The following is a 14,492-nucleotide window of genomic DNA, read 5'->3' on the forward strand; positions in this document are numbered from 1 at the left end:
TTTGCTCAGTCTGCACTTTTTCCCCAAGCCTGTTCCATCGCATATTCCCACCAGGCTGTGCTTTCAGTCCATCTTATGGGAAAAGCCTATTGAATTAAATAGGAAATGTTATTTGCAAGGATTTAGGCCTCTCTAAGGTATATGTAAGTTCCCTTCTCCATGCTATTTTGCTACAATGCTAGGAAGAGAAAATTAGTGAAAAGTCATCAGTATATTAAAATAATGGCAATCTTTTTATATGTCCCCAAAAATTATTCTGACAACTAATTTTGAGGGCATTCTACTTTCTTTGTCCTAACTTACCTCTTTACCACTACACTAAAAGAAAACTAAAATACAGTATCTTTTTATTTTTTAGAAATCATTTTCAGAAGTCTCAGGTCTATAGCTTCTTGCTGGAGACTCCTTAGATGTTTTTTTTTTTCCTCTGAATATTTCAAAATATAAATATTAGAGAAAAGATTATTTCAAACTACAACTAACCACAATATATCCTGCCTTTAAGGAAGAAGATTGAATTCTATAGCAAAATACCTTGATAGTTTGTGTTTGTTGCCAAAGATAAGGTCCCATGGAATTATCTGTAAGGTCACTGCAGACAGTGACAAAGCTAAATTGACTGCTTAAAAAACAAAGTGGGTATTTCAGGATTGCAAGGTTTACAAGAGGAGGACAAATGTGAGAACTCTCTTGAGGGATCGAAAGGCCACAGGAGACTGGAGAACAACGGGGGAGAAGCGGACTCATGAGAAAATGTCCACATGGACTGCAGCTGAGGGAATTTTGTTTTGAGACCAAGGCTGTGTAACATTTCATCCTCAGTTATCCTATGTGCTGTGTAGCTTCTACTAACTGAAGCTGAAGGAGAGACATACTAAATCTAATGCTTTGTGTGAGTCTTCTGGGGAATGTCAAGTAAAAGGTGACTATCATAATTTAAGCTCACAGAAATTTTCAGAAATACTGTGGAGAATGTGAAAACATTTTATTAATATTTTAAAGGACAGAAGCAAAACTTGAAGACCCCTCCAAAGGCCAAAGCTGGAATAATTTAACAACAAAATAAATACTGATTATATTCTACTCTAACTCAAAGAATATAAAAGATATCTATGAGTTCATACATATAAAGTAAGTAAATAAGTAAATAAGACAGAATTTTTGTTCCTTAGAGAGGCATTCCAAATAATATATGTAGATACTCATATCTGGGAGATGGAACTTAATTTCCCTCCCTTTCAGTGTGGGCTAGACCTAAAATTACTTACACAGCATAGAGTATGAAAAAGGAACAGTACCTTGACTGTATAGAAACAAGGCAAACATCATCTTAACCAAGTGATCAAAGCTAACATCACTGATGAGGAATCATGTTGATATGAGGTAATAAGAAGGATACCTCACCTCTGGGGCCTTCTTCCCGCCAAACCAAAGCCCAGTCTAATCATAAGAAAACCTCAAACACACTCAAATTGAGCATCAGAAGATAAAATATCTGGCCAGTACTCTTCCAAAGTATGAAGGTTGTGAAAGATAAGACTGAGAAATTGTCACAGAGTGAAGGAGACAATTTGACATGATGACTAAGTGCAATATGGTATTCTTGGTTAGATCTTGGAAGAGAAAAGAGACATTAACAAAAAAAAAAAAAGGTGAAATCTGAATAAAATCTACATAGTTTAGTGGCATTGAACCAGTGTTAATTTCTTAGCTTTGACAGATTACTGTGGTTATGTAAAATGTTAACATTAAAGAAAGCTGGGTAAAGTATATATGGGGGCTCTTCATATTATCTAAAATAATAAACTAAAATTATTCCCAATTAAAAAGTTTGTTAAGGGGCGCCTGGGTGGCTCAGTCGTTAAGCATCTGCCTTCGGCCCAGGTCATGATCCCAGGGTGCTGGGATCGAGCCCCGCATCGGGCTCCCTGCTCCGCGGGAAGCCTGCTTCTCCCTCTCCCGCTCCCCCCGCTTGTGTTCCCTCTCTCTCTGTCAAATAAATAAAAAAATCTTAAAAAAAAAAAAATTGCCAAAAAAGTTTGTTAAAAAAGTTAAAAGTTTATGTTACTTAGCATAAACTGCTTCAGATTCACTTTAATAAAATAATTTAAATTCAAAAATTTAAACATATTAATCAAGGGGTGCCTGTGTGGCTCAGTCGGTTAAGCATCTGCCTTTGGCTCAGGTCGTGATCCCAGGGTCCTGGGATGGAGCCCTGCATCGGGGTCCCTGCTCAGTGGGAAGCCTGCTTTTCCCTCTCCCAATCCCCCTGCTTGTGTTCCCTCTCTTGCTGTCTCTCTCTCTCTGTCAAATAAATAAAATCTTTAAAAAAACCATATTAATCAAGTAACTAGTATAGGCCTGGGGCAGGTCAGTGAAAAAAAGACAAAATTACTGCCTTCCAGGCAGCAACCTCTTTGACATCAGCCATAGCAACTTCTTACCAGACACGTCTCCTGAGGTAAAGGAAACAAAAGCAAAAATAAACTCTTGGGACTTCCTCAAAATAAAAAGCTTCTGCACAGTGAAGGAAACAATCAATAAAACTAAAAAACAACCTACAGAATGGGAGAAGATATTTGTAAATGACATCTGATAAAGGGTTAGTATCCAAAATCTATAAAGAACTTATATAACTCAACACCCACAAAACAAACAATAGAGTCAAAAAATGGACAGAAGACATGAATAGACATTTTTCTAAAGAAGACATCCAGATGGCCAACAGACACGTGAAAAGATGTTCAACATCCCTCATCATCAGGGAAATACAAATCAAAACTACAATGACATATCCCATCACACCAGGCAGAATGGCTAAAATTAACAAGACAGGAAACAACAAATGTTGCCGAGGATGCGGAGAAAAGGGAACCCTCCTACACTGTTGGTGGGAATGCAAACTGGTGCAGCCACTCTGGAAAACAGTATGGAGGTTCCTCAAAAAGTTAAAAATAGAACTGTCTACGACCCAGCAATCATACTACTAGGTTTTTACCCAAAGGATACAAAAATATTGATTCAAAAGGATACATGCACCTGGTGTTTTTTTATCAACAATAGCCAAACTATGGAAAGAGCCCAAACGTCCATTGACTGATGAATGGATAAAGATGTGGCATACATCCACAATGGAATATTACTCAGCCATCAAAAAGAACGAAATCTTGCCATTTGCAGTGATGTGGTTGCAGTTAGAGTATTATGCTAAGCAAAATAAGTCAGAGAAAGACAAATACATGATTTCACTCATGTGGAATTTAAGAAACAAAACAAATAAACCTAGGGGGAAACAGAGGCATACCAAAAAACAGATTCAGCTATAGCGAACAAACTGATGGTTACTGGAGGGGAGGTCAGTGTGGGGTTATGGGTTACACAGGTGATGGGTATTAAGGAGGGCACTTGGGATGAGCACTGGGGATTACAGTGATGAATCACTAAATTCTACATCTGAAACTAGTATTGCACTGCATGTTAACTGGGTAGAAGTTAAATAAAAACTTGGAGGAAAAAAATCACTATCTTCATGGTGCTAATAGTGCAGTGGAGGGAGGCAGACAATGAACAAAAATAGCAAATATATAAATTTTATAATACATTAGAAGGTGATGAACCCTATCAAAAATGATTAGTCAGGAAAAGGGGGGTTTGCAGTAAACAGGGTGGACTTTTACATTATAAAGGCCATTCTAATTGAAAGGTGACATTTAAAAGCAAAGCCTTAAAGAATGTGAGGCAATTGACTGTGGCTATACCCGGGAGAAGAGAATTCCACGTAGAGAGAACAGGCAGTGGGAAGGCCCAAGATTGGAGACATGCTCGACACAGGTTTAAGGAAGAGCAAAGTGGCCAGGCTGGCTATAGCTACTGAGGGGAGAAGAGTGTTTTAGATGAATGTGGGGTGCGGGGGAATGACAGAGGGCACAGTAGGTCATCATTGTAAGAAGTTTGGCTTTTTCTGTGAGGGAGACTGAGGGGCCATTTCAGGGTTCTGCGTGAGGTCTCTTGTGATAACGACTTTGGTTGGAAAGAGATGGATGTATCTGCTCTCTCGAGGGTAGGTAGTGGATGAGTGAGGGTAAAATCAAGACACGCCCATTAAAAAATTTTTTTCCAGAGTCATTTTTTGAATGAATGTTCTGTCAACCGCAAGCTTAAGTTTTTTAAATATATGACAAACTGCACGTGCTATTTATTGCATTATCGCCACTTTTTCTTTTTTCCTTTTGAAGGTCTGGGAAATCTAAAAATAATTTTTGCTAAAGCAGAGGTCATCATCAACAAATCAGTTTTTCCCCAGTTTTATTGAGGTATAATTGACCAATTAAATTGTAAAATATTTAAGGTGTACAGCTTGATAATTTGGCATACATATATATGGTGAAAGGATTCACCAAATTGAGTTAATAACACATTTTCTTTATAAAAGTTTTTTAAAGATTTATTCGAAAGAGAGAGAGACAGAGAGGAGAGAGAGAGTACATGAACGGGGGAGGGGCAAAGGGAAAGGGAGAAAGAGAATCTTAAGCTGAATCTGTGCTGAGCATGGAGCCCCACATGGGGCTCGATCTAGACCATGACATCATGACCTGAGCTGAAACCAAGGGTTGGCCGCTTAACCATGACTGAGCCACCCAGGTGCCCCCCTTTATAAAATTTAAAATTCAAGAAAGACGGCCTAAAACTGTCTGATCTGAAATTTTGCATTTGATCCAGACAAGATACTCTAAAACCACTAATCTAGGAGACAGATTTAATATCCTATATCTGTTCAATTTGAGGTGTGTCAGATACAAGTATATAAATACTATAATTTACTAGACATTTCTGGGTAATGCCATAATTCTTGTTAAAATTAGCTATTGAGATCAGACTTTAAAATAACCTCATTTCTTTTTAGACTGAAACTTCAAAATAAATACTGAGGCATTATATTAAATATTAAATACAATCTATCCGTTTGACAATCTATTTCATAGGTTCAGAAATTAGCAAGAAGAAACAATTTTCTTATATTTTATTTTAATTTTTTTTAGTAAATCTGAGATTAGCAAAATTTGAGTTCTTCTATTACAGTTTGATAAAATGAAAAACAATTTGACCTTACAAATTCCAGTAGTAACTTGGTTGACATGTAAGGAAAACTTAGGATAAAATCTCAAGTTATGCTCTGTTGCCCTTTCAATAACATTATATTATTCTCTTATTTTTCTTCTGTATCAAATTCATTGCCTGTATATTAAAGAAAATGTCAGTGTTTTAATGACTAAATTTTTCTCCCAAATGATATTATGTATAGAATAATTTAGTATAGTTATGACTTAAATATTGAACTGTGTACAGAAATGGGATAGGAATGAACTGAAACTTATTTTTTAATATTCAATGTTATAGAAATATCTGTGCTTATCATTGACATTTTGATAAGTATTTTTATGTTAATAAAATATATTTGGCTTGCTACTCAACTGATTTTAACATGATTTTTAGTTATAGAATGAATTGGAAAGCAAATACTTTTGTGTTCTGTTTTCAAGCGTGATACATCAAAATAAGGGATGTTTTGACAGAAAAAAGGAAATCTTGTTCAACTCATGTCAGCATCAGTCAATGCCTTCATTTGTAGGAGAACTTGAGAAATGTTTAGTGAAATGCTGACAAATGGACTTGAGAGCATATCTAATTAGTTTTTTTTTTCCTTCATAGGCATGTAGAGAAGGGAAAGTAATTATAGAAACCCAAAGTTTAGTCTTCAATTGAAGTCCAACTTAAATGCAGTTTAAAGCCTTTATCCCTTTAAGCTCACCTCTCTTACTGCCTTTTGATTTTGTGGTGGTTCATCCATATTAATATACCTAATGACAGACACCCTGGAAAGGTGAGAATGAATGCTTTTCCTCTGACATATCAGCAGAGGATGATGGTACAAAGCGTGTCTTTCAATGTGTATCTGCATGGACTCCGGGTCTGTGAGAATGATATATACTTCTACTTTATGCCTGCAAGATTCAAAAGGCCTTTTCAAATATTCATGTCCTTTTTTTCTTCTTTTTATTCTCTACCGGTGTGTGTTATATGATGAGAAGAATGTCAGTGTCTCTGGAGTTTTATTTTTAAGTTTTAGTCTTGCCTGAGGTGGAAGATATATTGAAATTTTGCTGGTCAAGCTGTTCATACTTTCTCATAACATATCTAATAATTGCAAAGCAATTTGTTCAAATAATTTGGGCAGACCTTCCATAGTTACCATGATAGACTCAGGCAGGTTATTGGGCAGAGTCTAGCATTCAATCCATAACACCTGGGGATAACTTTCCCTTTGTGTTGCCTGTTATAACCAAGGAGAAGTCAAAGGAGGCATAGAGATGAGGGCTGGCTGGCTTTCTTTCTTCTCTTTCTTTCTCTTTCTTTTTCTTTTTTTCTTTTTCTCTCTTTCTTTCTTCCCTCCCTCCCTCTTCCCTCCTTCCCTTCCTTTGGCTGAATTTTGATCATCCTTTTCTGATCTTGTTTAAACTTGGGTTATAACTTCATCATGTATGATGCATCCAGTTAATAGGATTTGTATTGCCATAGGCATTATTGCCATTTCATATGCTATAGCAGGCAAGTGGAGGTGCTGATTAGAAACGTGGTAATACAGTCACCTCTACCTGCTCAGCCTGACCTTGGAGACAAAGGTCGGTGCATTTGTGTTTTTTTGTTTTAAAATCACACACACTAGTTGTTGCTATTGTTTGTTCTTTTTGTTTTCCATGGCTTTGGAAACTTAAACTATACATTAATATTTTAGTGTATCATTTGGTCTTTTTCTTCCATCAGATTTCTGACCCATTTATTTTTTAAGATTTTGCTTTTAATTTTCATCACCTTCTGAGCCTTACCTTTCTCCATTATCCACCAGGAGAGAAAAAAAAAATAGAATAAAATCACCAGCTGGTGGGAAAGTCATTTGGAGGGTGCTGGCCAGATTAACCTTTATATAATAATTATGAATTAATAACTTTTTCCTCTTGAATAAAATCCATGTATTTAGTTAGCTTCAGGGAAAATAGATGAGGAAATGGAAATAAAATCACAGTGAAATGATTCATCATGTTATAATGAAACAGAGCTGTGGTTTCAAGGACTCCTAGTCTTCAAAAACTACACAATGGGAAGAGGGAATTAAAACTACAATTTCTCAAGTATTAAAAATATAAGCTACGTTCTGTGTGAGGAAAATAACTTGTCAACCCCCTCTTCATTATGTGAACATCCACACTGGGATACAACATGTGTTGGAAGAAGTGATTAAAAATGATCCAAACCAGCACACTAAAATTTTAAATAGTTTTCACTATTGACACAGAAAGAGCATTCATTGGGAATTGCAATAACATCCACTTATGCAAAAATATCTTTTGACATGCAATGAAAACATAACCTCTGGATACACATTTTCTCTTTTAGGTTTTCAGTGGGAATTGTGCCTAAGTGATTAGGGCAGGATTTGGTCCAATAAATAAACTGAAAATTTTGTAACAAGCGGTGGAGTAATACATATTAATTCTGAACAGATTGACACTGTAATTTGGGATAAAAACCATAATGATTACAGAACGCAGTCAGTGTAAGTCAAGTCTGATGGACTGGAACAGATGTGTCCACCTGTTTAGAGCCCAGCTCTGCATCACTTGGGATGCATAATGTGACTGAGGTCTGTAACATTAGCTATTTGGAAAGGTATACAGGTTAGGAAAAAGGAGAAATGTCAAATATTGGATCATTCTTTTATTTTCCTATGTAGCTGTTGAGGTAAAAAAAAATATATGAGAGCGCACTAAGGACTAAAATAAAAGAGAAAGTCCAGAGGAGATATAAATATTATTACATGCCTTTCATCAGAAATGGTTTGGAAAACTTCAGACAGGACATTTCAAGGACAGGTGGACAGAATAGATTCAGTTTTCATTTTCCTAAAATTCATAAATTCTGTGTAAATTAACTCAATATAAGTTTTTTAACAAATGCTAAAGCAGATGAAGAAAGATGGAAAGAGACTCCAACATTACAATGTTCATGCCCAGGGGCACTCTATATATCTAGTACCAAGTAAGATTAGGCTTTTGTGACTATTTATCATTTGAAATCATAGGGAAAATATTTTTTTGACATAACATGCCCCAGGTCTAAAGATTATACTGTATGTCATTAGGGGGTAATTTTATTTTTTCTTAAGGTAGAAGGAACATCTCTACCATGATCATAAATATGTCTTTTTATTACAAGAAAATGTTAATGTGTGATCATAAACATCATTCATTTTAAAGATCGAATCTTATGGATGTTACTATTAAAAATATCCTCCCATCTGTGCTATTCAATTTTTCTTCTTTAAATTTATTAACAAAATTGAGTACATGTGTGTTATTCTTCCTTTCCTCTCTCACCTTCTGGGTATTTAACCAATTCTTAACCTATGGAGTCTCTATTATTATAAGGATAAAATATCATTTTGTTGTATTTTAATATATAGGATATATAGAAATCACTCTTTTACCTCACTTAAAATCTTCAACTGTATTTGTCAGAGATATTTTAAGAGATTTGACTTTCAGTATCAATGTTTTTCTTGGAATGAGGTATTCAAATTTCATGATGTGAAACATACACATCAGTCTAGAAAACTGAAGATAAATTCTTGGCAAAAAGCTATCAACTGGGTAAAACCTATCAGAAATATCCAAGAAGCTTTTAAAATTCTGCCTTCCCTGCTTGTCCCTTTCTAAACATGGAAGAACTAGGGAAAGATCTTTTCAGTGCAGTCTGTATTCATTACCATACCTGACAGAAATTTTAACAATCTAAAGATACCACTTGTGGGGTGCCTGGCTGGCTCAGTCAGTAGAGCATGTGACTCTTGATCTCAGGGTTGTGAGTTCAAGCCCCACGTTGGGCATAGAGCTTACATAAAAAATAAAATAAAATATTCAAGAACCCCCCCCCCAAAGATACTACTGGCTAATGGCATTATATGTTTTTAAAAAATAGAGTTTGACTGACTTCTTATACTCAAGTAGGTGTATAAACTTTAAAAAGAAGATACAACTAATATTAATAGATGAGATATATGCATGTGTTCTATTTTGAGGGGCAACAGAATGGTTGATTTGTGGGTATTTAAGTATTTGCTAGGTATTTCTGCTTGAAGGTCAAAAAGTTAAAAGTATCCAGAAAAACTGATGTGTTTTATACAATTCTGCACATAGTATGTTTGCTATCTTATAAAAAGTTATTTTATTTTACAATATTTAAGGTCATTATAGAGAAATAAATGCTATAAATCATGACCTAATTAGTACAGTTCTATTAATTTACACATACAACATATTGTAGTAGAAGATGACTAAGGCTTTTCTGTGTCTAAATTAGCAGTTTTTGATCAGTTGTGGATCACCTCGGGAAATTTTAAAACAATACTGTTGTCTCAGTCCCCAGACCTCCTTCCTGAGATTGTGATATAATTGACCTGAGTTGGGGCACAGGTATTGAATTTTTAAGATCTCTCTAGGTCATTTTATTGTAAAGTCAGTATTGAGAAACACTAATCTTGATTTGTTTGTTTTTAAACTAATGAGTTCTTGTGAGGAAGAGGAAAAAAAAAGTGGATAAAATAGTATGTTCACATAAACTTGTATAAGATTTTACAGTTGTCAAAAATATTCAAGTCCAGTGGGGGCACCTGGTGAATTAAGGATTAAAATAGAGGTAAGTAGGATTTGGGGGGTCATTTAAACAAAGTTTGGGGGTGTCAAGGAATGCTTTTTAGGGAAAGAGATTTCAAATCTTTGGAATGAAGTATAAGCAGGCTTTCAAGGTTCATCCGTGTTGTAGTATGTATCAATACTTCATTCCTTTTTATGGCTAAATATTCCATGGTATGGATGTACCAAGGAAGCCAGTAACCAAAAACATACCTTACATGATTCCACTGATACGAAATATCCAGAATAGGCAAATCTGTAGAGACAGAAAGTGGATTAGTGGTTGCCTAGAACTGGGTTAGGAGGATTCTGAGATTGGAGAGTGATAAAGGGTAGAGGTTATCACTTTGGGGTGATGAAAATGTTCTAAAATTGACTATGGTGATAGTTACACTTATCTGTGATTATACTAAAGCTCATTGAATTACACAGTTTAAATGGGTGAATTGTATGGCATGTGAAAGTTGTTGATGGATGAAATAGGTGATGGGAATTAGGGAGTACACTTGTCATGATGAGCACTGAGTGATGTCTGGAATTGTTGAATCAGTGTATTGTACACCTGAAACTAACACTGTATGTTAACTATATTGGAACTAAAATTTTAAAAAAATTAAAAAAAGAAATCCTTTTCTAGAGCAGATTAAAAAAAAAAAGTAGGCTTTCCAAGTCAAAGTTATCTAAGGGAGTTAGGGCAGAGAGCAAGGAGAGTTTGCTAAATGGCATGCAACTGATCAGTGCTGACATATAGGGTTCAGGGAATGGTCCCAGAGAAGGCTAGAAGTGGAGCTGGAGAGAGAAACTGGGTAAGATCATGAAGAATGTAGTAAGTCTTCAAAAATTTTTTAATTGTGGTAAAATACACATACCATAAGCTTATTATCTCAACCATTTTTAGTATATAATTCAGCAGTGTTAAATATAATCACATTATTGTACAACAATTTCCAGAACTTTCCATGAACTTTTTTTTATCATGCAAAGCTGAAACTGTACTTATTAAACAATTCCCCTTTCCCATCCATCCCTAGCCCCTGGCAACCACCAGTCTTTCTGTTTTTCTGAGTTTGACTATGTACCTCCTATGAGTTGAATCGTGCAGTATTTGTCTTTTTGTGACTGGCTTATTTCACTTAGCATAATGTCCTCAAGGCTCATAAATGTTGCAGCATGTCTCAGAATTCTCTTCCTTTTTAAGGCTGAATAATATTCCCTAGAATGTATATATCACATTTCATTTATCCATTCATCCACATAATGTGTACTTGAATTTCTTTCACCTCTTGGCTAATGTGAAAAATGCTGCCATGAATATGGGTATACAGATACCTTTTTTGAGACTCTGCTTTGAATTATTTTGGATATGTAACCAGAAATGGAATTAGTAAGGACTTTTTAAGAACTTTAAAATGTGTCTTTAGAGCAATGAACAACTAAGAATTTTTAGAAGCAGGAAAGTCACACAGACAATGCTAGAGGAGGAACAATTATGGGGATATTTTAATATTATACATAGGCAAATTAAGATTCAAGAAACTTACATTCCTGTCTCCTAGTATTGTGTGTGATAATAGATTGGACCAGAAACAGACAAGAGTCCTTCTGGGACCCCAGTGAACTCTGGTAGTTGAGAAGTGTGTGGGCATGTGTTAGACTGTGCCCAATCAGGAGAAGGATTTGAGGGTAGACTTGAAAGCATTCTCAAGCTGCAAACTGATCCATCAAATTAGGGTAGAAACCTTACTGGACCAAACAGCTTAAGCACAAGTTCTGACCAAACACTGACTGCCCAATAAGATTCTCTGACCCAAGGGAAATTCTTAGTAATCCAGGTTAAAAATAACATCAGAACCATTCCTGGCAGTCAGGAAGATTTGTGCAGGCCTAAGGCTGTGCCCTTTCAGGAGTGATCAGAGAGGGAACCTCTGGCGTATTAGTATCTGCTTGAACTTGAGGCAAAAAATAATGTACCCTATCTGTATTGTGATAGCAGTCTCCAAGCCACACATATTTCCGGTGGTAAAGAGAAAAAATATAACTGGCTAAAATGACTCACACAAAAATATTGATCAGTAAGTGGCTTATGCTGACCCATTGGTGACCATTAGATAGCCAGAAAAATTTCTGAGTAGACATATCAGAAGTGCACACTATGGGGAAAATAGACTTTGCAGAATTAATTTAAATTTGTTTAATGGATAAGTCACCAGGCTTACAAAACAACCTCCTGTGGAGAAGAAATAAGTGTCTGGAATTGGTACAATATATTATATAAAAGTCCAAGCTATCAACAAATTTTTGAGTTGAAAAGCTCAGTAACAGCAATGAAAAAAAATCACTAGGTGGGCTTGAGTAAATTTGATGATGCACAAGAAAGAATCAGTAAGTATGAAGATAGAATGTGATTGTGCAGTGTGAATAACAGAAAAGAAAAAACAAAAATTAACAGATTCAGAGAAGTGTGGGACACCATTAAGTGTGTCAACAAATGTGTGGAATACCAGAAGAGCAAGAAAGGGACATAAAAAATATTTGAAGAAATAATGGCTGAAAACTTTGCAAATGTAAGGAAAATCATAATGTACCCACTTAAGAAGTTAAAAGCCCCAAGTAGAAAAAAATGCAAAAAAACCCCCACATCCAGACATAAAATAGTCAAAATGTTGAAAGCCAAAAATAAAATACCTTGAAAGCTGTGAGAGACAAATGGTGCATCATGCACAAGGAAAAAAAAAAAATCAAAATAAGATTAACAGCCAACTTTTCATCAAAGCAGTGGATCTCAGAAAGCAATGACATGTTTCCAAAGGCAAGGGAAACAAAAGCAAAAGATGAACTATTGGGACCTCATCAAGATAAACAACTGCACAGCAAAACTAAAAGGCAACCTATGGAATGGGAGAAGGTATTTGCAAATGTCTTATCAGATAAAGGGCTAATATCCAAAATCTATAAAGAACTTTTCAAACTCAACACCCAAAAAACAAAAATCCAGTCAAGAAATAGGCAGAAGACATGAACTGACATTTCTCCAAAGAATTCATCCAAATGGCCAACAGACACATCAAAAATGCTCAACATCACTTGGCACCAGGGAAATACAAATCAAAACCACAATGAGATACCACCTCACACCGGTCAGAATGACTAAAATTAACAAGTCAGGAAATGACAGATGTTGGTGAGGATGCAGGGAAAGGAGAACCCTCTTATACTGTGGGTGTAATGCAAACTTGTGCAGCCACTCTGGAAAACAGTATGGAGGTTCCTCAAAAAGAGTTAAAAATAGAGCTACCCTAAAACCCAGCAATTGCTCTAGTAGGTATTTATCCAAAGGATACTAACATAGTGATTCAAAGAGGCATCTGCATCCCAATGTTTATAGCAGCAATGTCCACAATAGCCAAAATATAGAAAGAGCCCAGATGTCCATTGACAGATGAATATAAAGAAGATGTGGATTGTGCATATATATATTACTCAGTCATCAAAAAGAATGGAATCTGGGGCACCTGGGTGGCTCATTGGTTAAGCATCTGCCTTCTGCTCAGGTCATGATCTCGGGGTCCTGGGATTGAGCCCCACATCGGGCTTCCTCTCCTTCTGCTCCTGTCCCTCCCTCTGCTGCTCCCCCTGCTTGTGCTCTCTCTTTCTCTCTCTCTCTCAAAAAAAAAAAAAAACAAAAAAGAATGGAATCTTGCCATTTGCAATGATGTGGATGGAACTAAGGGTATTATGCTAAGCAAAATAAGTCAGGCAGAGAAAGACAAATACCATATGATTTCACTCATGTGGAATTTAAGAAACAAAACAGATGAACATAGGGGAAGCGAAGGAAAAATAAAATAAGAGGAAAACAGGGAGGCAAACCATAAGAGACTCTTAACTAAAGGGAACAAACTGAGGGTTGCTGGAGGAGAGATGGGTGTGGGGATGGGGTAACTGGCTGATGGGCATTAAGGAGGGCAGTTGAAGTAATGATCACTGGGTGTTGTATGCAACTGATGAATCACTGAATTCTACCTCTGAAACTAATACAGTCTATGTTAATTGAATTTAAATAAAAAATTTTAAAAAATTATCTTTTTAAAAGGCAAAAGATTTATATGATCTGAAGAGAAACTGGAGTATAATAATTATCTTTTTAAAGAGGGAATTGTGTAGGTAATTTTAAAAGACCATATAATTGCATATTTAGTGCCTATTCTTCCCTTGATTGAAAATATGAAGAGGCCTAAAATAGGTGAATAGATCAGCATAGTAACTTAAAGCTTTCCACAAAGAAAAGTCCAGGCCCTTGCGGCACCTGGGTGGCTCAATTGGTTAAGCATCTGCCTTTGGCTCAGGTCATGATCCCAGGGTCCTGGGGTTGAGTCTCACATTGGGCTCCCTGCTCAGTGGAGAGTCTGCTTCTCCCTCTCCCTTTGCCTCACCCCCTTCTCGTGCTCTCTCGCTCTCTCGCTCTCTGTCTCTAATAAATAAATAAAACCTTTAAAAAAGAATAGTCCAGTCCAGATAACTTCATTGGTGAATTCTACCAAACATTCAAAGAAGAATTAACACCAATACTTCACATAGTCTTCTGAAATATGGAAAAGGAGGGAAGATTTACTAACTTGTCATATGATGCCATTTTAATCGGTATACCAAAACCAAAGACATCACAAAGAGAACTACAGGCCAATATCCCTTATGAATATTAAGATACACTCAAAACTTCTCAACAAAATACTATCAGACCGAATC

This window comes from Neomonachus schauinslandi, chromosome 9, assembly GCF_002201575.2.
Source record: "Neomonachus schauinslandi chromosome 9, ASM220157v2, whole genome shotgun sequence".
Taxonomy (NCBI): domain Eukaryota; kingdom Metazoa; phylum Chordata; class Mammalia; order Carnivora; family Phocidae; genus Neomonachus; species Neomonachus schauinslandi.